Below are 22110 nucleotides of genomic sequence, written 5' to 3'. Positions count from 1 at the left end.
TGCTCTATTCTGGCCCACAGTATCCATGAACATAGTATATCAGCTGCCATACATCACTAGGCTTTGGGTTAGCTGTTCCATAGCAATAATAAGTGAACAATTGCAATGGAAATCTGTCCCACATGACTTTGTGTCCTGCAGTCTGTGCTTGCTAGATTTAAGTGATCAGAAAATTAAGCACAGCCATTTGGTCTCCCAGTGAGAGCCCCATAGCCCAGTAGACATAAATTCCAAGGGAGCAGGGACTTGACTGTCGTGTTCCCTGCTGGGTTCCCATGGTCTAAAATACTCCTGCCTGGGGGCCGGAGTGTGTGTGTCAGTAGTTCGCAGGTATTTGTTAAATGAAAGAAGGAAAGCGAATCCCAGAAGCAGCAGAAGCATCTGGGTTAGATATTAGGTAGAAATACCGCCTGGATTCTCCTTGGACAGAGGACAGTCAGATACCAAATAATATAAACATAGGCCAGAGAGTGTGGTTTCTTCTGGCTTGGGTGTGAAGGATCTTGGAGAGGATGGGACAGATGAGCAGGAAGTAGACCTGATGGCTTCTTTTACTGTCACTCCCCTCCCCCCATCCACTTCCATGCCCTCCTTCCCAGTCTACTCCTGAAAAGAAAAACTGCCATGTGGGATACCACACATGGCTCCAGACCCAGCTCAGCCTCCAACTTTCCGTGTGGCCCTGGTCCCGGCTACCTCTTGGTGCCCTGTCTCCCCCATCTGGGATATGGGAGATATTGTCTCCCCCATCTGGCAGTGGAATGGTAAAAGCCCAGGCCCCTCCAGCTGTGACACCCCCAGACTCTCTGAGAAGCCCGAGTCTGCAGGCCAAGAGGGGATGGGTACAATCTGAGAGTCTCCACCAACCCAGCTAGCAGCAGGGGTCTGACACTAATGCCTCAGCTGACAACCCTGTGCTCAGCACCCACTCCCAGGATGGGCAACAAATCACAAATTTGTTTTCCTTTTTCAAATGATGGGAATTGATTAGCTTAGTGAAGAGCTCCAGCTGCTCGGTGGAAAGGAGATAAGGATGGCTTATTTGATATTTGTCACTGGCTCAGACAAAGAGCCCGAAGTCGGACTGTGATCACCGGGGACTGTGATCCAGCCTGTATGATCTCCCATTAGGGTGTTCCTGCTCAGCGACCTGCGTGTGTGCTTTCTCCCTCCCTTTCCATCTGTGTCTGTCACACACACTCACACACACTCAGAGATAGTCAGAATTAAACTCTGGGACTCCTGGGATCTCATGAACCAAGGTGGACACATCCATGGAACATGGTCTCCCTCCTCTTGGGAAAGGCAAATGAGAGAGCCACCTAAAGGGGAACAGCAGACACTATTGGGGGGGTGGGGGGGTGGGCAGGGACTTGGAGAAAAAGCACCTGGCCCAGTTTCAAGGGCCAAGCCTGAGGCAAGCCAAGGCCACATTTGCAGCCTAATCCCAATTTTATAACAGGAAAAAAAAAAAAAAAAAAACTACATATATATGCATTTTAAAGAAGCCATTAATAGTGATTATCTCTGACTAGGAGAATTATGAGTGATTTTTATTTTCTTCTTTATACTTGTCTCTTTCCAATATTTCTACAATGATCAGGTACAGCCTGCCTTTTAGAATTATAAATGTTATTTAAAAACATGTTTAAAATAGGACATGTATGTATGTGTGTAGAAGGGATTTTGCTAACAGCCTTCAACTCTTTGAGGAGTTACTATAATAGGCATCGGAGGAGGTGGGGCTCTGTCCTCCAAAAAGAGAAACAGGGAGTATTGCAGCAAGAGAGACCCTGGTTAGAAAGCAGAAGGACCTAGGGAGAGCGGGAGGTGGTAAATGCCCAGCGAGTGAGTCACTGTGGAGTCTTCTGTTCCCCTGAGATGGACAGGGGTGGGGTCTTTAAAATGATAAGGAAGGAGATCCTGGCTTATCAGACTCAGAAGGGTTCAGAGCACTGGTCCAACTACTTCCTTTCACAGCTTAGAAATGAAGCCCAGCAAACAGTCTTATCCAAGGTTATATTTCTTTTTCTTTTAAGATTTTAAAAGTCATTACTGGGCACTCCAAGGGAACAACTAGGCCTGGGGAAGATGACATGGGGACCCACAGAGCCAATGCAGGGAAGCTATTTTTAAGGTCTAGAAAAGAGACATTTGTCAAGTCACAAGGCAGATGGACTTCCCCATTCGGACAGAATGGGACTTAGGGTGGGAAGCTACCGCTTCCTCAAAGACACCCCCAGCCCCATACTGGGCCCTGCTATTCTCCAGAAAGGATCCCAGGGATGTGGACCCACCCCTGAGCCTTCCTGTATCCCTGTTTACAACTTCCCTCCTTATGGCGAAGGGTGACAGAACCCTTCCTTCTTCATTCCCCCATCCCAGCCAGACTATTAAAATGTAATCAAAAAATCACATTAGCCATGCAGATTCGGCTTAAAACACATATATGTATATATAATTTAATGGCAATTAGGAGCTAATCAGCTTTTTCTTCTTGTCTCAGGGTGTTTTGCCTCCCTGGTCCTTGAAAACATCTTGGGGTCTTTGATTCTCTTACTCTTGGGCTGAGAGATTCAGGCAGAAATTCAAAATGAGGTATTTTGAGTCGAACAGCTCCATTTTCTCCTGATGTGCTGAAGTGGGGATATTGTACCCTTCTCCACTCCGTGGTTATGGATCTCCCCTTTGGTGAATTCAGCTCGTCTGGGTGGGAAAGAGATGAAAGGAAAGAGGAGGACTTGGTCCCTCCTTGATGCCACTATCCTAAATCCTAATACCCCAGCTTCTGAGAGTCTGCCACCTTCTATGTGCCCCAGCTATGTGCCTGCCATCCAGAATTCCAAATTCTTCTTGGAGACCGGGATACTCCATCTCAGGCAGGGAGGCTGCAGATACACTGTAGACACGGTGGCAGAACTGCATCAGAATCACACAAATGGGGTGAAGCTGAAAGTCCAACTAGCTCAATACAGAAACTGACACCCAGGAAGAGAAGCCTAACATAATTATCTGTGCATCTACTATGTGCAAACACCCTCTCATATATCAGCCCCGCAGGGGAGGCTTTATAAGTTCCCCATTTTACAGAGTAATAAACAATCATAGAGGTTAAGTGACTGTCTTGTGGTCACACAGCTTAATAAAGGGTGGAACTAGCATTGAACCTCAGGTCTACCAATCCTAAAGCCTGTGTTCTGTTTACCATTCCAAGCATTCTTGGAGTTCCTTGAGAACTGAGGTGTCGGTTCTCACTGAAGAAACCCATTGCCTTTTAGCAAGACTGCAGCATCCCCAGAGAAGGCAATGGCACCCCACTCCAGAACTCTTGCCTGGAAAATCCCATGGATGGAGGAGCCTGGCAGGCTGCAGTCCAGGGGGTCGCTAAGAGTCGGACACGACTGAGCGACTTCACTTTCACTTTTCACTTTCATGCATTGGAGAAGGAAATGGCAACCCACTCCAGTATTCTTCTTGCCTGGAGAATCCCATGGATGGGGGATCCTGGTGGGCTGTCATCTATGGGGTCGCACAGAGTCAGACATGACTGAAGCAACTTAGCAGCAGTAGCAGCAGCAGCAGCATCCCCATAAGACCTGAAATCACACAGGTCTCAGCAATTCACCCTTTGGTAGGTTTCAGACAGCTCAGGGCATGATGCAAAGGAAGGCTGCAGCAGTCTTGGAAGCCTGGCCTTCCCTTCAAGGAAAGCATGGGTGTGACAGTTAATTTTGCATGTCAGCTTGACTGGGCCATGGGATGCCAGCACGTCCGTGCTAAGTGGCTTCAGCCGTGTTGCTTCAAGTCCTTTGAGACCCCATGGACTGTAGCCTGCCAGGCTGCTCTGTCCATGGGATTCTCCAGGCATGAATACTGGAGTGTGTTGCTATGCCCTCCTCCAGGGGATCTTCCCAATCCAGCGATCAAGCCCATGTCTCTTATGTCTCCTGCATTGGCAGGCAGGTTCTTTACCACTAGCACCACCTGGGAAACCCCATGGGATGCCATGCATCTGACCAAACATGATTCTGAATGTACAGACTGTGTAAAGCAGATGATCCTCCCTAATGCAGGTGGGCCATATCCAATCAGTTGAAGACCTGAATGGAACAAAAGGGCTAAGTGAAAGGGAATGCTCGCTGCTGACTGCCTGAGCTGGGACATTGATCTTTTCCAGCCTTCAGACTCAGACTGAAACACTGGCTCCTCCTGGGTCTCTAGTCTGTTGGCTTTCAGATGGGAGGTTACATGACCAGCTGTCCTAGCTCTCAGACCTTTGGACACAGACTGGAACTACAGCATCAGCTCTCCTGGGTCCCAGCTTGCCAACTGCAGACCTTGAAGTCTCAACTTCTCTATCCCTCTATCTATCTACCTACCTACCTACCTACCTACCGGGGCTTCCCTGGTGGCTCAGATGTTAAAGAATCTGCCTGCAATGCAGGAGACCCAGGTTCAATCCCTGGGTAGGGAAGATTCCCTGGAGAAGGGAATGGCAACCCATGCTAGTATTCCTGCCTGGAAAACTCCATGGACAGAGGAGTCTGGCAGGCTGTTGTCCATGGGGTCGCAAAGAGTCGGATATGACTAAGCAACTAATACTACCTACCTACCTAATTACTTAATCTACATCCTATTGGTTCTGCTTCTCTGGAAGAGCACTCACTAATATAATTTCCCTAGAGGGTAAGTGTGAGTGAAGCAGGGAGCCCCACTGTAGCATCTGCATCCTACAACCCTCCTAGAAACTTCTCTCAAGAAGCCCCAAGTCCTACCCAGAATCTCAGACAAAAATGGGAACAGAGCTAGCAAAGGTCCTCCAAATCCATAGAAGAAAGAGTGTGGCTGGGTGACTTTCTGAGCCTCTCCCCCAAGAAGACCCTAAATCTACTACTCCCATCCTCCCTGCCCCAGCCCTGAGGAAGTCTGGCTTTGCGGCTGCAGCTGAAGCAAACACGTGTACCTATTTACTCCCCATCAGACCTCCTGCCCCCCAAGAAACACCATCCTCATTGGCTAAATGTGCCAGAAGAGGGCAGGAAACTTAGAGTGACCCCTTCTTCCCCAAAGAAAATCTGGGCTTATTTATTGTAAGCCCAGGTGGGGGTGGGAGAAGGAAGAGGGTTGGGAGGGGGGCTCAATGGGGGAGCCTGTCCAGACCCCTCATTTCTCAGAGACCAGGCTGCAAAGATGGAGCACATGAAGGACGGCTGGTCTCCCCAGGCTGACAGCTGGTGAGGAAACTGCGGGCACTGACTCGTAAGCCCAACAGCTCGATATATATCAGGCAAACAAGCTTTGATCTCATCTACATATCACCCAGGGAAACATCGCGGCACCAGAGAAACCAACATTGTCACAACAGCCTAGGTTTCCCCCATTCCACATGTTCTGTCTCTGGTGGGCTCAGTGGAACAGAACTGGTCCCCCAACAGAAGGAGGGATGTCTGGAATTAAGAGCACCAGGGCCTGGTTTTGGGGAAAAAGGGCAGCAGCAGTCCTGAGTTCAAACTCTGCCTCTGCTACTAGCTGGGTGGCTTGGGCAAGTCTCAGTTTCTTCATCTGTAAAATGGGGTGGTGACACCCTGCTTGCTGAGTCACGGTCATGAAAAGCCTCAAAGATGGGAAGTGCCCCAAACCCGGCCCATGTGCATAGGCAGATTGGCAAGTCAGCTAGAACTGACGCTTATTCTTTGCTACATCAGCTCTCCTTCCTAGGTGACGCTAGTGGGCAAGAATCTGCCTGCCTAAACAGGAGGGTTCAATCCCTGCCTGGATTATGAAGATCCCCTGGAGGAGGAAATGGAAACCCACTCTAGTATTCTTGCCTGGAGAATCCCATGGACAGAGGAGCCTGGCGGGCTATGGTCCATAGGGTTGCAAAGAGCTGGACACGACTAAAGTGTCTTAACACGCACACACACACACACATCAGCCTCAGGCTTTAATATGGATCAGAAGCCGGGCAGGCTTGTTAAAATGCAAACTCCTGGGCCAGGCACTAGATCCCATCAATCATGCTTAGGGGGTGGTACCTAGGAACCTGCATTTATACCACCTCCCATGTGATTCTTTTGGAGGTGGTTCAGGACTATTCTGTGCAATACCCTGCTGCCTTGGCCACCCTCCCAGTTTCCAGTGGCCTCCTCCATCAGATGACATTGCTTTTGGCCTTCCCCCTCCTGGTGCTCACACTAGCCTCTTCTCAGGCTAGTCCTGCCTGCCCCTGGCTCTGAGGATGGACTCAAGCTCCTGGATCTCTGGCCAGGACTCAGTCCTCCAACCAAGTGCCCCTTCCTCTGGCCCTGGGAGGGAAGAAATGATGACATTCAGGTCTGCCATCCAGCTCTTCCTGGTGGGGCCAGGCAGCGAAAGAAAAGAGAAGACCCTGTGCAAGGGACTGGCACAGCACCGAGCTGCTGTGTGCTAGCAGAGGTGCTTTGCTTGTGGACTCCTCATCTGACCCAGCCTCAGCTCTATAAGGCAGTTTTCAGGAGCGGGGCTGAGATCTGAGCCTCTGCTGGCCCAAGTCAGAGCCCATCCTTTTAGCCACTGAGCTCCACTGTTCAGAGTATCTCACCCACTGACCCACTCTTGTCCCTCCCTCCCCACTCTGTTCCGCCTGCACAACTCAGGCTTTAAGGCCCAGACCCACCAAGCAGTCTTGCATCTCTGAGAAAAAGACATAAAAGCTTAATAAAACCAGCAATATTTACAGAATCTGTGAAATACAGCCAGGCCCCCAGACACCCCTCACCTGAAGGATCAGAAGGTTCCTGAAAACCCCCCACTGCATGCCTGGACCCAACTGTCCAAGTTGCTTCTTCCACCACCTCTCCCCCTGGCTGCTGCCTGGAACTCCAAGAAAGCAGGAGGGCCCATGGGGCCCAGCAACCAGTCGGCTCCCCAGCCCCCAGACTGCTGGATTAATAAAAAATAAAAAGATCCCCACAAAATACAACCAATAACCATGGCCATAAAAGCCAAATTGGATTCCTTCCTGGCTGATGAGCTCAGAGCCCTTTTCTCTCTCTGAGACCCGATTAACAAAAATGTAAAACAATTCCCCTTGTGTCTCCTCTCCAGCTCCAGCCAGCGCTTCCTGCGAGCTGAAGCTCAGGGACAAGGGAGGAGGCGTCAGCAGGGGATGGGTCCTGGGGCAGCAGTGGGACCCGCCCTGCCACCAGCCTGCTGTGTTACCTAGAACAAGTCACTGAACATCTCTGGGTGGTCCCCCATCTGTCAGATGGTGGGTAGGGAGAAATGCTCTCTAAACCCTCTGATTCTTAGCTGTTGCCCAAGATGGGGAGATGGAGAAAGGAGAGGGGGGTCCCCTTCATCCCTATTCAGAAGTTAATGTATAACTGGGTCGGGGCACACTGTGGGGTCCTGGTAAAACATCAAGAAGCAGGAAAGGCCAAATAACATATGCTGGCTGGATGCCGTCAGCTTCGCTGGGACATAGTAGGTGGTAACCTGCCAGTTCTTAGCTCTGGGGAAAGCTCCAGAGACCACTGCCCCGTCTTCCCCTCACCATACACACCCAGATCTCATCTGTGGGTCTGGGGACACTGCAAAGGCTCTTCTTGGCCCCGTACCATGAAAGAAAAGCTTAAGGGTAAATTGAAACCTGAAAGAAAGCAGACACTACAAAGTGCTCAAGCCCATGGCAGGGAATGCGGGACACTACAACTAGCTAGGGATGGAGTTCGCGGAAGGGGCTCTACCCCAGCCTCATTGCTCAGAAAGAAAGTGAGGAACCTTAGGAGGAACCTCCCCTTCTGAGCACTGGGGGCACCCCTAGCCCCTGCTGCCAGGGCTAGAGGAAAGCCCAGGAGGCCAGCACCCGATGAAAGCGCACATCAAGGAGATGCTGGCAACTGCCGGGGCGCTCACGTTCCCAGCCTTGATCCTGACCTTGATCCTCTCATCCTGAGGGATTGAACGATGCTGCATCTCTGCAGCAACTTACAGCTTGTAGATGATTTTCACACAGGTTTTCTCGTCTCAGGAACTATTTCCAATTTGCAAACAAGAAAACTAAGGCTAAAAGAAGTAAAGGGAGTTATTTGAACCTGATTTCTGATAAGCTCAGTCCCAATCTCACTATATTAGGTTTTGAGTCTCACATGTTGGAAAACTCTCAAGAGTTCTAGAGTCAGCCTTCCCAATCTCCACTGGTGCAGGGGCATATCCCCCCACCTTCCACCCCAGTGTCTGTCCCCAGCAGTCATTCTGACCACAGGCACAACCCTGGCTCCAGGGAAGGGAGGAGAGAAAAAGCACCCAGGGCTGACTCCCAACTTCACCATCTTGGGTGCGTGTGCTGTCACTTTAGATGTGTCTGACTATTTGCAACCTGAGGGCTGTAGCCCCAGGCTCCTCTGTCCATGTGTCCATCTTGGGTGTCCAGATGGAAACATACCTTTCGTGCCTGCACAGGGGAAGGGCTTCCTGGCTATCCTGCTGATTGACAGCTCAAGTGCATATAGTGGAGAGGGAGGTACACTTGGTACCCTCCACACCTGGGACCAGCACAGAGGCCCTGGCAGCGTGGAAGGGGAGGGTCTGATGCTGGCCCTCAGCCCACCTGCCATGATGGTGCAGCTGCCTGTGGAGACAGGAATGGAGGGCTGGAGATGAGCTGCTGGAGCAGAGGGTCCAAGAGGAGAGCAGACCCCCAAGTAGCACCTCTCCCCAACTCTGCTGCCTCTCCCATGAAACATTTGGGAGACTCAAGGTCCCAGGAACTCAGAACTGCTGCTCCTGGCACCAGGGGCCACGAAAAACCTGACAAAACCACCCAAGCCCTAGAATCTCCAGCCCCTTCTGTCCCCCTCCAACCCCACTCAATGGTGCAGTGTTATCCCAGGTCTCACAGGAACCTTCCTCGAATCCTCCCACAATAATAGGGCTCAGTCTCCTATTCACTTGTGACCTGGGGCTAGTCTTTATTCCTTCGAGAGCCTCAGTTTGCCTTTCTGTAAAATGGGAGGGCTGGACTAAATGAAATTTCAGTTATTTCCTAGTTCTCTTACTTTGGAGTCCTCAAAAAGCCAGGACACAGAACTGTGATACAGAGAAGAGGGGGTGGCTCAGGGCTGGGGGAGCAGTTGGGAAGGTGAATAGAGCTGCAGACTTCTGGGGGTGCTGGGGCTGCAGCCTCCATCATCTTTGCAGTCTCCTGAGTTCCAGGCCTTGCCACAGCCGGGAACTAGAGGAGCCCAGGGTCAGAGGGTCCTGCAGGACAGGGTGGGGGTGGGGTGTGTAGTGAGAGGGCAAGGTTCAAAAATTCAGACAGACTACCTCTGCCTAATCCTGAGCTGAAGGGTCTTCCAGTGGACAAGAACAGTATTCTTTGCCTTGTCAGTACTTGGGGTCAGATCCTGCCAAATCCAGGCCGAAGTCAAAGTCCATCAGCCCCACTTATCATGAACACATTTATATATTCATTCATTCATTCACTTGTCGTCCTCATTTGCTCACTTATTGGTGCTTGCTAAGGACTTTCTGTTAAACCATCATTATCTTCACTCTGGGACGTCTTGAACTCCTTTCCTCCCCAAGCCTCCAGGAACTTTCCCACCACAGATTTATTTTCACACTCATTAATGCCCAAGAGTGCCCTCAGCTGACACAGCCCTGTTCATCACAAATTCCTAACTCCGTTACTCTGAGATCACCCACTCGAAGCCTCTGGAAGAGCAGGTCACCAAGTCAGGAACCCTTGCAGGGAACATGCAGCAGCTACTAACCTGTAACACCGTTCTGCAGCCAGCCTCTTCCCAGCTTCTCCGGTTGGAGAAAGGAAGGGTTCCCCCCCCCCCAACTCTGGCTGCTGAGAAATCAAAGCCTGATTTCTCTCTAGCTTAGCTGAATGTCTCTCAGGCCCAGATTGCAGAGAAGAACCAAAACAAACATCCTGCCTTTGTGAAGTCACAAGATGATGTTTTAAAAACCAGCAAACAGTATTTCAAACAGAAAGTTCGCACATATGATTATGTCCAGAGGGATGCAAGTCCCAGCTGTATCGACATGGGATGAAAAGGGGAAACTTCTGGATGAAAGCCAGAATAACCCTGCCAGTCTGCCAGATGTTGCCTGCATCTGGATCTCTGAAAAGTGATCCGTTCAGTGAGTTGGCCGTCAAGGAGCAAATGGTCAATCCATGTCACCCTGTCAACCAGGACTCAGCCCGAGCCCACAGGTACAAACTACCCAGATTACTGAAGGATCCAAAAGGTAGTTTGATTTCAGTCCTATTCATCTGCAAGGACCCAAATCAAGGCCAAAGTGTGAGCCTCAGTCATTTTATGGTGGTCATGATCGTGGTACTGAGTCCAGCTTGCCTCGGTTTGAGTCCTGTCTCTGAGGCTTACTGGCAATCTCTTTAGTCTCTCTGTGCTTCACAGTTCTCATCCTTAAAATAGAATAATACTGGTAGCTATCTCATAGAGCAGGGCTTCCCAGGTGGTACTAGTGGTAAAGAACCCGCCTGCCAATGCAGGAGACCTAAGAGACTTGGGTTTGATCTCTGGGTTGGGAAGATCCCCTGGGAAGAGGGCACAGCAACCCTCTCCAGTATTCTTGTCTGGAGAATCCCATGGACAAGGGAGCCTGGCAGGTTACAGTCCATAGGGTGGCAAAGAGTAGGACACAACGGAAGAGACCAAGCCCTGCATCCAGAGAAGGCAATGGCAACCCACTCCAGTACTCTTGCCTGGAAAATCCCAGGGACAGAGGAGCCTAGTGGGCTGGAGTCTATGGGGTCGCACAGAGTCGGACACGACTGAAGCGACTTAGCAGCTGCAGCAGCCCTGCATCTCATAGAGCACGTGTGAGGATGCACTAAGATAATACCTACAAAGCCCTAAGCCTGGCAGGCAGTAAACAGTCAAAATATGTCAGCCATTATTAAAATCGTCATTATCACCAGGTGATCACCCTGCAGAACTCTCCCAACTAGAACAGGAGAAATCCTCCAGGGCAGTGCAAAGGCCGATACCGTGGGGAGACAGGGATGAAACACTCCTCCCCCAAACAGCCTAGGAACACCAGTCTGCTACAACCGTTCCAACTCCGAGCCCCATTTAAGCTGCCTTCCCCCGAGACAACAAGATCACCACATTCTCCTTCATGACAGGAGTGGCTTCCAGCTGGCAGTCATGTCTCCTCTATTAACAAGGTTTGGCAAAGGACGCATCATCCAGGTGCCAGTGTGTGTGCTGGATGCCTCGAGCAGATGGCTGGGTGGGAATGAGCTTTCGCTACCATGCCCCCTCTCCCACCAAGACATCAAGCCGGGGAGGGCACCCAGATGCCACTCACAGGAACTTTCCTTCTCACTGTGAAGTGACCACTTGCCTGGATCATGTTCTCTGAGCCCCAGAGGACACTTGGGTCCCTCTTCCACTTCTGCTGGGGAACCTGAGTGACCTCTCACTTACCCATCACCTCTGGTCGAGGCAGGGGGTGTTGGGGCAGGCCTGGGAGACTCTGGTGGGCTCTGCAAGGCCAGAGACTGAAGTTTTTCCACTTCTGCATGCCTAGCACACAGTGGGGTAGCTCAGGTAGACACTTGTGGGATGGGGGATTAAGGAGAAGGCTTTTTCTGGTAGAGGAGATTTAAGCCTCTGGACATTGTCTCCCAGGTCATCATTTCCTAATTCCAAGGAATGCTCCCTATAAGAGACTTGGATGATACCTGCTGGCATCTAAATTCAAGCCAATCCTTCCCATTGTCCCCACCACCTCCTCATTCCCAATGGTCAAGTTCACTGATACAGCAAGACCCTAATCTCCACCCAATGGCCCTTTCCAAATTTCCCAGGTTCTAGTCTACTTCCCTCAGAGGGAGGAGCAAGGAGAGAAAGCAGGATGCCAGAACGAAGCGTGTCTACAGGGGTTCCACATGCCTAGCAGGCTCTTTCCCTTGAGTTCAAGGAGAAACATACCCAGACCCTCCGCTTCACTAATATACCAGGAGCTGGTCCCAGGACACTCTGCTGGGCTTCTTCCTTCCAGGTTTTGGTAGAGGCTCAGCTTCTGCCGCAGAAGGCAATGGCACCCCACTCCACTACTCTTGCCTGGAAAATCCCATGGACGGAGGAGCCTGGTAAGCTGCCGTCCATGGGGTCGCTAAGAGTTGGACACGACTGAGCAACTTCACTTATACTTTCATGCATTGGAAAAGGAAATGGCAACCCACTCCAGTGTTCTTGTCTGGAGAATCCCAGGGACGGGAGAGCCTGGTGGGCTGCCGTCTATGGGGTCGCATAGAGTCGGACACGACTGAAGCGACTTAGCAGCAGCAGCAGCAGCAGCTTCTGCCAGCACTAATGCCAGCAAGCATGACAAGGCCTGAGGTATAACATAAATAGCCTGCTGCTGCCCATCAGCTTCTCCTTCCCCGTGGCTTTGATTTCAAACCTTCTCCCTCTAACCACCAGAATAAACCAGCTAGTGCAGCCTCTGCAGGGCTCCATCTGCCTCTTTCCTAGCTGTGTGGCTTTGGGCAAGTAAGTCAACCTCTCAAGCCTGGGTCCTTCGATTGCAAAGCAGAATAAGCATACCTACCTCGAGGGTTGTTGTGGGGATTACATCAATTAGCCCATGACAAGTTTCCCTGGTGGTTCAGAGGTAAAGAATCCACCTGCCAATGCAGGAGCCTCAGGTTCAGTTCTTGGATTGGGAAGATGCCCTGGAGATGGAAATGGCAACGCACTCCAGTATTTTTTCCTGGGAAATCCTATGGACAGAGGAGCCTATAGGGCTACAGTCCATGGGGTTGCAAAAGAATCAGACATGACTTAGTGACTAAACAACAACAAAACTTTCAGCAGAGTGCCTGACTTGTGGCAAATATTCTGTACCTTCCCGTGCCATTGTTCACGTGGATGAATGCAGGCACCTGCGCAAGTCAGCAGGGTTAGTCCTGATATCAGGGGTATGTGGAGCAGAAGACTTGGCAGTGAAAACCAGCTACATCTCACCTCTGTGCTTGGAAGGGAATGTTATGTTAACTGCCTGCACCTGTTCAACCCCCTTCACTGGGTGCTTCCCACACACTCAAGGAGTCTAGCCTGGCCACATGGCACACAAGCCTGGGATTCTGAGATTCAGGTTCTGCCACCAACATGCTGTGTGATGCTGGGCCATTCACTAACCCTCTCTGAAATAACTTCCCATCTACAGACACCTCTTGCAGCCCTAATCTCTTGAGTTAAATCGTTTTTCATAGTCCAGGCTTCACAGTGGGGCTCCTGCCTGAGCGCATCCCCCAGGCAGACAGGTCTGGGCTCTCATGGTTGGGGACAGAGTCCAAGATGTAAAGGTTAAGACCCAGTCCCAGCCCCAGTCCAGAAACCCTGAATACCAAGCCTAAGATGGCCAAAGCCAAACTCCACCCTTACACCTGACCCAATTGGCAGGGGAATTTACACTCTTTTGAAAATCATCACATTCATGGGTTTCTTGACAAAAAATATATACTGAATGAATAGCAGAAACTATGTAGGAAGAAAGTGAAAGTTGCTCAGTCATGTCGACTCTTTATAACCCCATGGACTATATGATCCGTGGCATTTTCCAGGCCAGAATACTGGAGTGGGTAGTCGTTCCCTTCTCCAGGGGATCTTCCAACCCAGGGATCAAACACAGGTCTCCTGCACTGCAGGCGGATTCTTTACCAGCTGAGCCACCAGGGAAGTCCAAGAATACTGGAGTGGGTAGCCTATCCCTTCTCCAGCAGATCTTCTCGACCCAGGAATCAAACCGGGTCTCCTGCATTGCAGGCGGATTCTTTACCAGCTGAGCTACCAGGGAAGCCCTAAAACAATGCAGGGTACTGGACAAAATAAGGGTTCTTGGTTCATGCAGATGAAAATCTGACCCCTAGTTGGCCCCTTCTAGCTGTGTGGCCTTAAGCAAACCTCTTCACTTCTCTGAACCTCGGTTTCCCCACATATTAAATGGGGATAACAATCCATATGTCATGAGATGATTGTGAAGTTGAGACAGATCGAGTATAACACTTAGCATGTGGCACACAGTAGATACTCAATGAAAGGCAGTTATTATCGGGACTGCTATTACAAGCCTGCTGCACACACTGTAAAGCAGAGGAAGCAAGGCCATCAGTCCTGTTTGGTGCTCATTTCCAGAGTCCTGACTACCACAGACACACCCATCACAGTCCTCCCACCCATCTACCTTCCAGCTGGTGTGGAGCGGGAGCAGCCGTCTGGTCTCCCCCATGGCCAGGCAGAGAGTTGAGCTCACTGCGGGAGGCTCTGCCACCTTTCCTGGACCAGTCCTGGCAGCATCCCTGCCTCCAGCCTTAGTTGAGCAGCTGGAGCAAGCATCGCACTGTCTTGCTGTGAAATGCGACTTTTGGAAAACATGCATATTTGTGAGTTGGTGCGTGTTTCTATTTTGGGCCAACACTGCCCTCTTTATTTATTTTCCCTGGGCTTTGCATATAGAACCCAGCTTGGAAGGGTGTTTTGACAGACTCTGACACTGCTCCAGGCTTCTCTGGCAGGAGACACGCTCAGGTTGGGGGAGGGTGGGCAAGAGGAGGAAGATTTCAAATGATGAGCCCTCTGCCTTGGCTAAGAGTAACAGGCAATCAGACGCCCCTGCCTCACTGTCCCAGCCCTCAGCTTCTCCATACGCGGGTGGGGGAAGAGTGTAAGAGGTTCCGGTGGGAGAAAAGAGGGGAGAGGGGGAAAAGGGACCAAATAACCAAATCAGAGTTTCCAATCATCATAGAGCTAACAACATTATCAATACCAGTAACATCAGTATCAATGACTGCCGCCACCACCACCATTTTGGGGTGCCTATTTTTATGACTAAGAGTGGGCTTACTGATTGCCCTTAGGGAAACCACCTCATCTTTTAGCATCTTGCTTTGCTCATCTGTAAAGGTGATTTTTGCAGTCCCCAGCTCATGGGGCTGTGAGAAAGGGTTGCTCAGCTAAATGGTAGCGATGACTATCTTCCCTCCCGGCTGCAAATCCTGGCCAGCTGCCCACAGACAGCCTACTTGGTAGCGTCTTTGGGACTTGGAGCTGATGGCCAAGCCTCTACCCACCAGGAACAGCCTCTAAAGCTGCTCTCAGCAAGGCAGTCACGTCTCTGTGGTCATTTGCAACCAGCCTAGAGTCTGCCTTAAGGGAGGAAGGGTCTTAGACAATTCCATCTGCCTTTGAATGACCAGGTGAGTGGCAGTGGAAAAGAGGGGATGAGGGCTGTCGTTTAGTCACTAAGTTGTATCCGACTCTTTTGTGACCTGAAGGACTGTAGCCCCACCAGGCTCCTCTGTCTATGTGATTTCCCGAGCAAGAATATTGGAGTGGGTTACCATTTCCTTCTCCAAAACTATCAGGGAAAAGGGCTTAAACCAAAATTCCAAGATCCTGAGGGTCAGGCAATCCAGGTTTTAGTCCTGACTTTTCTACTCATTTATTCATTCATTCACTAATCTTCCACCAGCAGAACCAGGGGTTTATGCAGAGGATAAAGTGACATAGAAGCAATGCCTGGCCCAGTGGAAATGGCACTTCAGTGACCATTTGAATATTGTGACCTCATGAATATTACTTGACATCTCTGGTCCTACAAAGGAAGTCATCTGAACATCTGTTGCTCAGGGGACAGGATGCCTTCACTGGTGGTGGGTGCTCTGAAGAAGGGGAAAAGTACCATAAACTCTGGGGTTAGAATCATAATTTTCAGTCCCACTCACACTCAAGAGACTCAAAGAAACACCAGTGTCCCACATTATTAGGGCCAAACTAGGATGCTTGAAGGTCACCTCAACCAGCCCTATCCTTGTATAGACGGGAAAGCCTAAAGCTCAGAGAAGGGCATTTGCACAGGGACGCACTGGGATCCTGTGGCCAAGCTGAGTTTAGGACTGGTGCCCTACTTCTACTCCTTCCACCACTTCACTTGGATTCTTCCTCTCTCAGCTCAGTTTCTGGATTTTAAGAGACTTGCTGTGATTCCAGAACTGAAGAATCCTGGCCCCTCGAAGACTGAGAGGGATCTGGGGTGTCTGGCTCTGGGGATTTCCTCGGGGAGGGAGCAGAACTCCCCATGGGGAGGAGGGTCAGAGGTATGGGGGCATGGAGTCCACTTAGAGAATGGAGTCAGCTCCCCCTAAGGGTCAGCCGTTCCGCATTGGAGCAAAGACTGACTGGATCAGGCCCAGGCTGCAGGAAAGTTAAGGAGAGAGTGAAGGCAGCTGGGACAGAAGAATTGGGAAAGACAAAGAGGGCAGTGGTGGGGGGAGGGGGGAGATAAACATAGGGAAGGGGAAGAGAACAGGGAAACAAAGAGACAGAAAGTGCAAACAAAGAATGATGCAGGGAGACGGGGTGTGGACCTTGGTTGCAGGAGCTTTGTCTGGAGTAAGAAAGGGGAGCAGGCATGAAGGTGGTGAGCTGAGCAAAATGGACTCTGAGCCCAGTACCAAGATTCTGTAAGGCTGGGCTTCTCTCTGCAGCTTCCACTGGGCCAGGTTATGCCCTCCATTCAGCAGATACCCTGGTTCCTGACCAGGTCTGCATTGGAGAAGGGGGAGGGGAGGGCTTGCTTTGTGACCTGCTGCTTTCCCCCAAAGGGTGTGTGTGCATTTGTGGGGTAGGGGTGGGGGGCTATGTCTGCAGGAGGGAGCGATCACTGGGCATCCCTGTGAGTAGCCAGAGATGAGATCTGGAGTCCGAGGCTTAGATGTCCGGAAACAGCAGGACCTGAGTGAAGACATTTCTCTGCTTGCTGATGCTTGTGAGAAAATGTGTGTGTCCACGTGCTGGTGAATCTTCCCTGTGTGTGCAGACTGTGTGGAGTGTGGGTGGATGTACATTGCGTGAGTGGACTATGAATCTGTGCGGGGATTGTTTGTAGGTGTGCGGTTTGCGGGTAGATCGGTGTGCGTGTGTGCATGGACTCTGCGTTGGTGTGTGCCTGAGTCCGTGGGCGCGCGAGGCGGGGTTGTGAGTCTCCAAGGCCGCCTCCAGGCGCTGTCCGCGGTACTGACCCCAGGCCTCTACGGGCGGGACCTGAGCCCAGTCTCAAGAGGAACGTAGGGCCAAACCGTGCAGCAGAGAGGAGCCGAGGAAAGGACGGCTCCTCGGAGGCGCCTTCCTAGCCCAGCTGCGGGCCTCCTGGGGAGTTGGGAAAAGTTCTCCCACGGCGGGGTTGGCTCACAAGAGTGGGCGCCACTCGCGCCGAGAATCTTTCCCAGGCCCTCAGCTCCACCACCACGGCCCGGCTGCCCACCCCATCTCCACCCTCATTAGCGCTCTCGGCAGGGCCCGCAAACCCTCTCGCGCTCAGCTTCCAACGCCCATCAGGTGTGCCCCAGAGCTCCGGCGCTCCGGACTGGACCTGTGGCCAGGTTAATTGGGCCCGAGGACTCCGAGAATGTCCCGCCGAGAGCATGAGTGTGCTCTGGCAGAAAGTGGCTGGAGAGGAGGTCATTAACCTTTCCCAACCCCCTTCGTGAGCTCCAACTGGGTGAGAGCCTGATCCCTGGCGGCTTCAGGCTGATGCTCAACTTTTGGAATCAGTTGTACTCCCGCGGGGACTAGCAGGGGACTAGAGGTCGGAAGCCTCGCTGTTTGTGGACATTAACCTGGCTGGTGCTAGGGTCCCGCGGGGAGTTGGTGCGGAGCTGGAGCTCGGCCGCGGGGGGCGAGGGCTAGCTCTGGGCTCTGCCCCCTACCAACTGGCTTTCCCGGAGGGTCCGAGGCCCTCCTCCCGGGCTGGCTGGACAGCGGGAGAACTTCACATACAGACCCGCGCAGGCCGGGGTGGGGGCGGCGCGGATGACACCGCCCCCCTCCGAGCCATGCACTCCCCAGCTCCGAGACGGATGGTGCCCAGCGGCCGTCGCACTCACCTCGGCTGGCCAAGCTGAGCTGGTTGAGCCGCGGGCGCGGGAGGGAGACGCACCGGAGGGGCCCAGGGCTGCGGCCACCTTGCCGTGCGGACTTGTCCCGTCGCGGGAGTCGCAGAGAGAAGCTCTGAAGAGCTGCGAGAGGCCGGGGTTCCCCGCTCCGCTCCAGAGCGCACAGACGGTGCACTGCCGGGTGTGTGTCTCATTCCCCAGCGCGCAATCCGGAGCTCAGCTTGCTGCCGCCGCCTTTTATTCGCCGCCCGCCTTTGTTTGGGTCCGGGCTCCTACCACCGGACGCGGGGGTGTGAAGGGCAGTCTCTGGTGCCGCGCCGCCCCCCAGACCCTGGCGCCGCCGGCCTCCACGCCGCCGGGCTTTGCGTCAGTAGCCGACGAGGGCCTGCGCTCCGCCGCGTGCTGCTGTCTCCGAAGCCCGCCGCCAGGCGCCGCCGTGGCCGCCGCTCCCCCTGCGAGAGCCGCGCGATGGTACAGCCGGGCTCCCAAAACCCGCGGGAGGGGGCTGCGAGCGGCGCAGCGACCCCTGTGGGTCAACCCTCGACTCTGCAAAGGGCCCAGACCCGGCCCCCTACCCGGCCGCTGCCCCTTTTCCTAGGTTCCCACCTCTCTCCCCGCCTGCACTCTTCTCCCCGTCCGCCCAGTCTTGGCAGGTCACCAGCCTCCTGGACATTCGAGGGCATCCCCAGGTCCTCTCCGGAGGGAGCTGCCAAACCCAGGCTCCTGGCACCGTCCCCTCCTCTCTCCTCCATTCACCTCTCTAGCACTAGAGCCCAGAGCCATGCCAGCTCCCGGACCGGGCTTCCCTCCAGCTTTAGTTCACGATCTGCCTGTACCCCCTCGTTCACCGGCCATAAGGAGAAGGGGCCAGACCTATTGCCTGGTTCATTTCTCTCCATCAGTAGAGAAATACTCAGCGGACATTGGCATTGGGGCCACCCAGGGAGAACCAAGGCGGGAGATGCCTCAAAACAGGACCCGCTGCCAGCCCCCAGCGGTGGGCTGGAGGGGTTTTACTTATTGAAGCTCAAAAGAAGGGAAGCCATTGTTTCTGTTGTGTGAGGGGTGAGCCAGGTGTTTATCATACATCCTCTGAGTGTATGCCGAGAGCAAAACAGGAAATGCAGAGGTGGGAGAAAGGCAACCCTTGCCTCTAGGAAGTGGTGGTGGTTTAGTCGCTAAGTCGTGTTGGACTCTTGTGACCCCATAGACTGTATAGCCTGCCAGGCTCTTCTGTCCATGGAATTCTCCAGGCAAGAATACTGGACTGGGTTGCCATTTCCTTCTCCAGGGGATCTTCCCAACCCAGGCTGCCTCTAGGAAGTTCCTAGCTTATGGGGCAGATAGAAACAGGGTTGAATTCTAAAATGAAGCACCAGGGAGCCCATACCCACAGGTAGATGCTCAACCCACGTCCATTCCACAGCCCTTCTTTTTAAAAGAAGAAAACCGAACTGGGAGCACCTCTAATGCCACAGGGCTGACTGGAGCTTCTGTTTGTTCCTCATCTGCCACCTCTGCTCTGTCTCTCTGGTGTGCAGCCTCCTAGCTGTACCCACTGGCTGACTGCCAACTGGACACATTGGTATTTATGATTCTGGATGCCCTGAGAGCTCATCTATGCAAAAGCGAATGGCCCAAGCCGGTGTCCCTACCCCAGCACTCACTCCCTATGTACTCAGGATCATCGTGGGAGTCATTGCCAGGCTGGCCAAGGCTATCAGGGAACTCACAGTGGTCCCATCTGGCCTTGAAGACATTAGGGTTTAGGAAAGCTCCTGTTTTAAGGGTACCACCCTGAGCTGTGAGCAGGGAGAGACAGGAGACCTCTCCCGAGAAGTGGAGAGTGTGTGTGTGTTACAGCCCCCAGATCAGAGGCCAAATCTGACACATGAGCACAGAAGAACAGACTCAGCACGGCCATGCAAACCTCTGGCCCCTCTAGCCACATGCCAGAGGGAAGGCAAAGAACACGGTGCCATGGGAGAGGGTGGGAGGAAGGAGAACAAGGAAAAGATTTGTTTTTAAGGGAGCACTAGGGGAGACACAAAGTGTGTTCCCAAGCCCAGCTGAGAGCAAAGGGTTTTCTTTGCTGGGTGAATGGCTTACTCTTTTCCACTGGTTTGAAAGCTGCTTCCAGGAACCTCCTCAAAGTTCTCCAAGCCTGTGGCACTGTTGTTCCTCCCAGTCGGACCAGTCCACAGGGAGTGACATTGATGCGCCCCATGTGCCACCCTCAGCCCATGCCTGGGGACACAGCCCTCACTTCCCTGGGAACTAGTTTTAGCAGATTTGGGTCCTACCTTCATGCTGTCTAGGTGGGCACAGCTGTGGCCACCTCAGTCACACCCTCCTCAGAGCCCTCCCTGGCATTCTAGGACCTCCAGGTGATCTGCAGTGGGGGCTGGATTTGCTAAGCCCTTGATGGGGGATCCTCTGCAAACAGAAGGTACAGAGGCAGAGGCTCAGTGGAGTGGAGGAGGAGGTGGGGAGGGTAGTACCCAGGAACACTGGAAGGATGCAATTTTCTCAGGCCATCAGCGGGGTTTTAAAAATGCAAATGGAACCAGGCCTTTGAAATATGCCTGCCATAAAGTGGAACTGGTGGTGGCAGCAGGAGCTGGCGCTGGTGTGGAAAGTCATGAGAATCCCCTCCTGGCACCGCATCCTCAGACTCCCTTCCCTCTATTCCAGGAGAGGATGCTTCTTTATAGGAGCCTGGGAATGCTGGACCCAAAGATCCCTGCCCAGCGTCAGGGCAACTCCCTGAAGCCCTCTTTCACTCAGGTGTTACTTAAAGATGACTCCAGTAGTCAAATGACCCACCCAACCTCAAGGCTGCAGAGAATGAGGGTTGATGTTCCTCTGCCCCGCCCCCCACCCCCAGCCCTGGCTGTTGAAAGTTCTTCCAGGTCTGATTTAAATGCCTCTTGGTGCTGATAAGCTGCTTCCCCTATTCTCTGTCTTCACGACTAATTGAAAAGCCTTCTTTTGTTAGGAGATGGGGCCATAAAGGGCTGCTTTGTCCTTAGCTCTGATCCCTTTATTTCTATTTTCTCTCCAACCATATCTGAAGCAGGGCCTCTGAGCCCAGCCTCTGATACTACTACCCTCAGTAAAGCCATATTTCTGTTCTATCCCTTACCAGCTCTGTGACCTTGGGAAAGTCGCTTCACCTTGCTGAGCCTTAATCATCTCATCTATAAAATGAGGATGATAAAAGTACCTATCTCACAGCAGTGGCTAAAAAGTTTTACTAAATGAGATCATCTCAGTGCAGAAATAGTACTTAGCACAGTGCATGGCACAATCTAAGCTCTAAATATTAGCTTCTGCTTCTTCCTCCCTCCCCCTCCGTCTCGACCTCCTGCTGCTTCTTCTCCTTCTTATTACCTGTTGGGCAAGAGTGACCTACAGATGAGCATAATACCTCTTACTTCTTCACCCTGACCCTGGCGAGGGGGGAATACGTACAGATTAAGTCCTCCCAGTAGATGACTGAGCAGCTAAGAAGAGTGTATTCAGAGGGATGGGGGTGTTTATTCTAAAAAATGTGGTAGATTAAAGCAGTTTCTCCTTTGTCCCCACATCAAGGAATAGAGTAACTACATTTGTACATGTTTCTCTCTTCAATCTGCTAACACACCAAGTTTGGCCCCAATCCAAAGAAATTAGAGATTTCCCTCTAATCTCACCTTCTCCAGGGAGCCACTGGGTAGAGGTAAGTGAACTGGGCTGTGCTGTAAAGAGTTCTAGATTTAGGAATCTGAGTTTGATTTTCCTATGAGTCTTTTATTAATTGTATGGCCTTTGACAGGTCATTTCACTTCTCTGAGACTAGTTTCCTCAACTGCAAAGTGGGAGTAATAGTGAATTCTGCCTATAATATGCCTGCAGTTATCTTTTCAGCAGAGATGGAGCACAGATTTATAGGTAACAATTTGATAATTAGTCATATATATATAGTTATATATAGTTAGAGAGCCATATGCTAGATAGAATGATCAATCCCTGTTTCCATGACTTTCAAGGTTGATTGCACATCATGTGATGAAATGGATGCAAAAGAGCTCAGGAAACATGCCCAAGTTCATAGTGAATGAATTTCTGACTCAAGGTCATGTAGCAAGTCAGTGGAAGAGCTTGGGTTGGACCCAGGCCTCCAGGGTTCAGTCTCGAGCTTCTTCCAA

The 22110-nt window shown here is 52.0% G+C and overlaps 1 protein-coding gene across 1 annotated transcript in view; it reads right to left on the bottom strand.

Annotated features, from left to right (window-relative positions):
- Positions 1–18040, bottom strand: part of DISP3 (dispatched RND transporter family member 3) — a 58042-nt gene extending 40002 nt beyond the window's left edge. The window contains exon 1 of the mRNA XM_006076735.4: positions 17912–18040. The gene's annotated coding sequence lies outside the window, so the exon portion shown is untranslated. The remainder of the gene's footprint in view (positions 1–17911) is intronic.
- Positions 18041–22110: the final 4070 nt, after the last annotated feature.

This window comes from Bubalus bubalis, chromosome 5 (assembly GCF_019923935.1).
Source record: "Bubalus bubalis isolate 160015118507 breed Murrah chromosome 5, NDDB_SH_1, whole genome shotgun sequence".
In the NCBI taxonomy this organism is placed as follows: Eukaryota; Metazoa; Chordata; class Mammalia; order Artiodactyla; family Bovidae; genus Bubalus; species Bubalus bubalis.
This window is presented reverse-complemented; position numbering and strand designations above follow the sequence as displayed.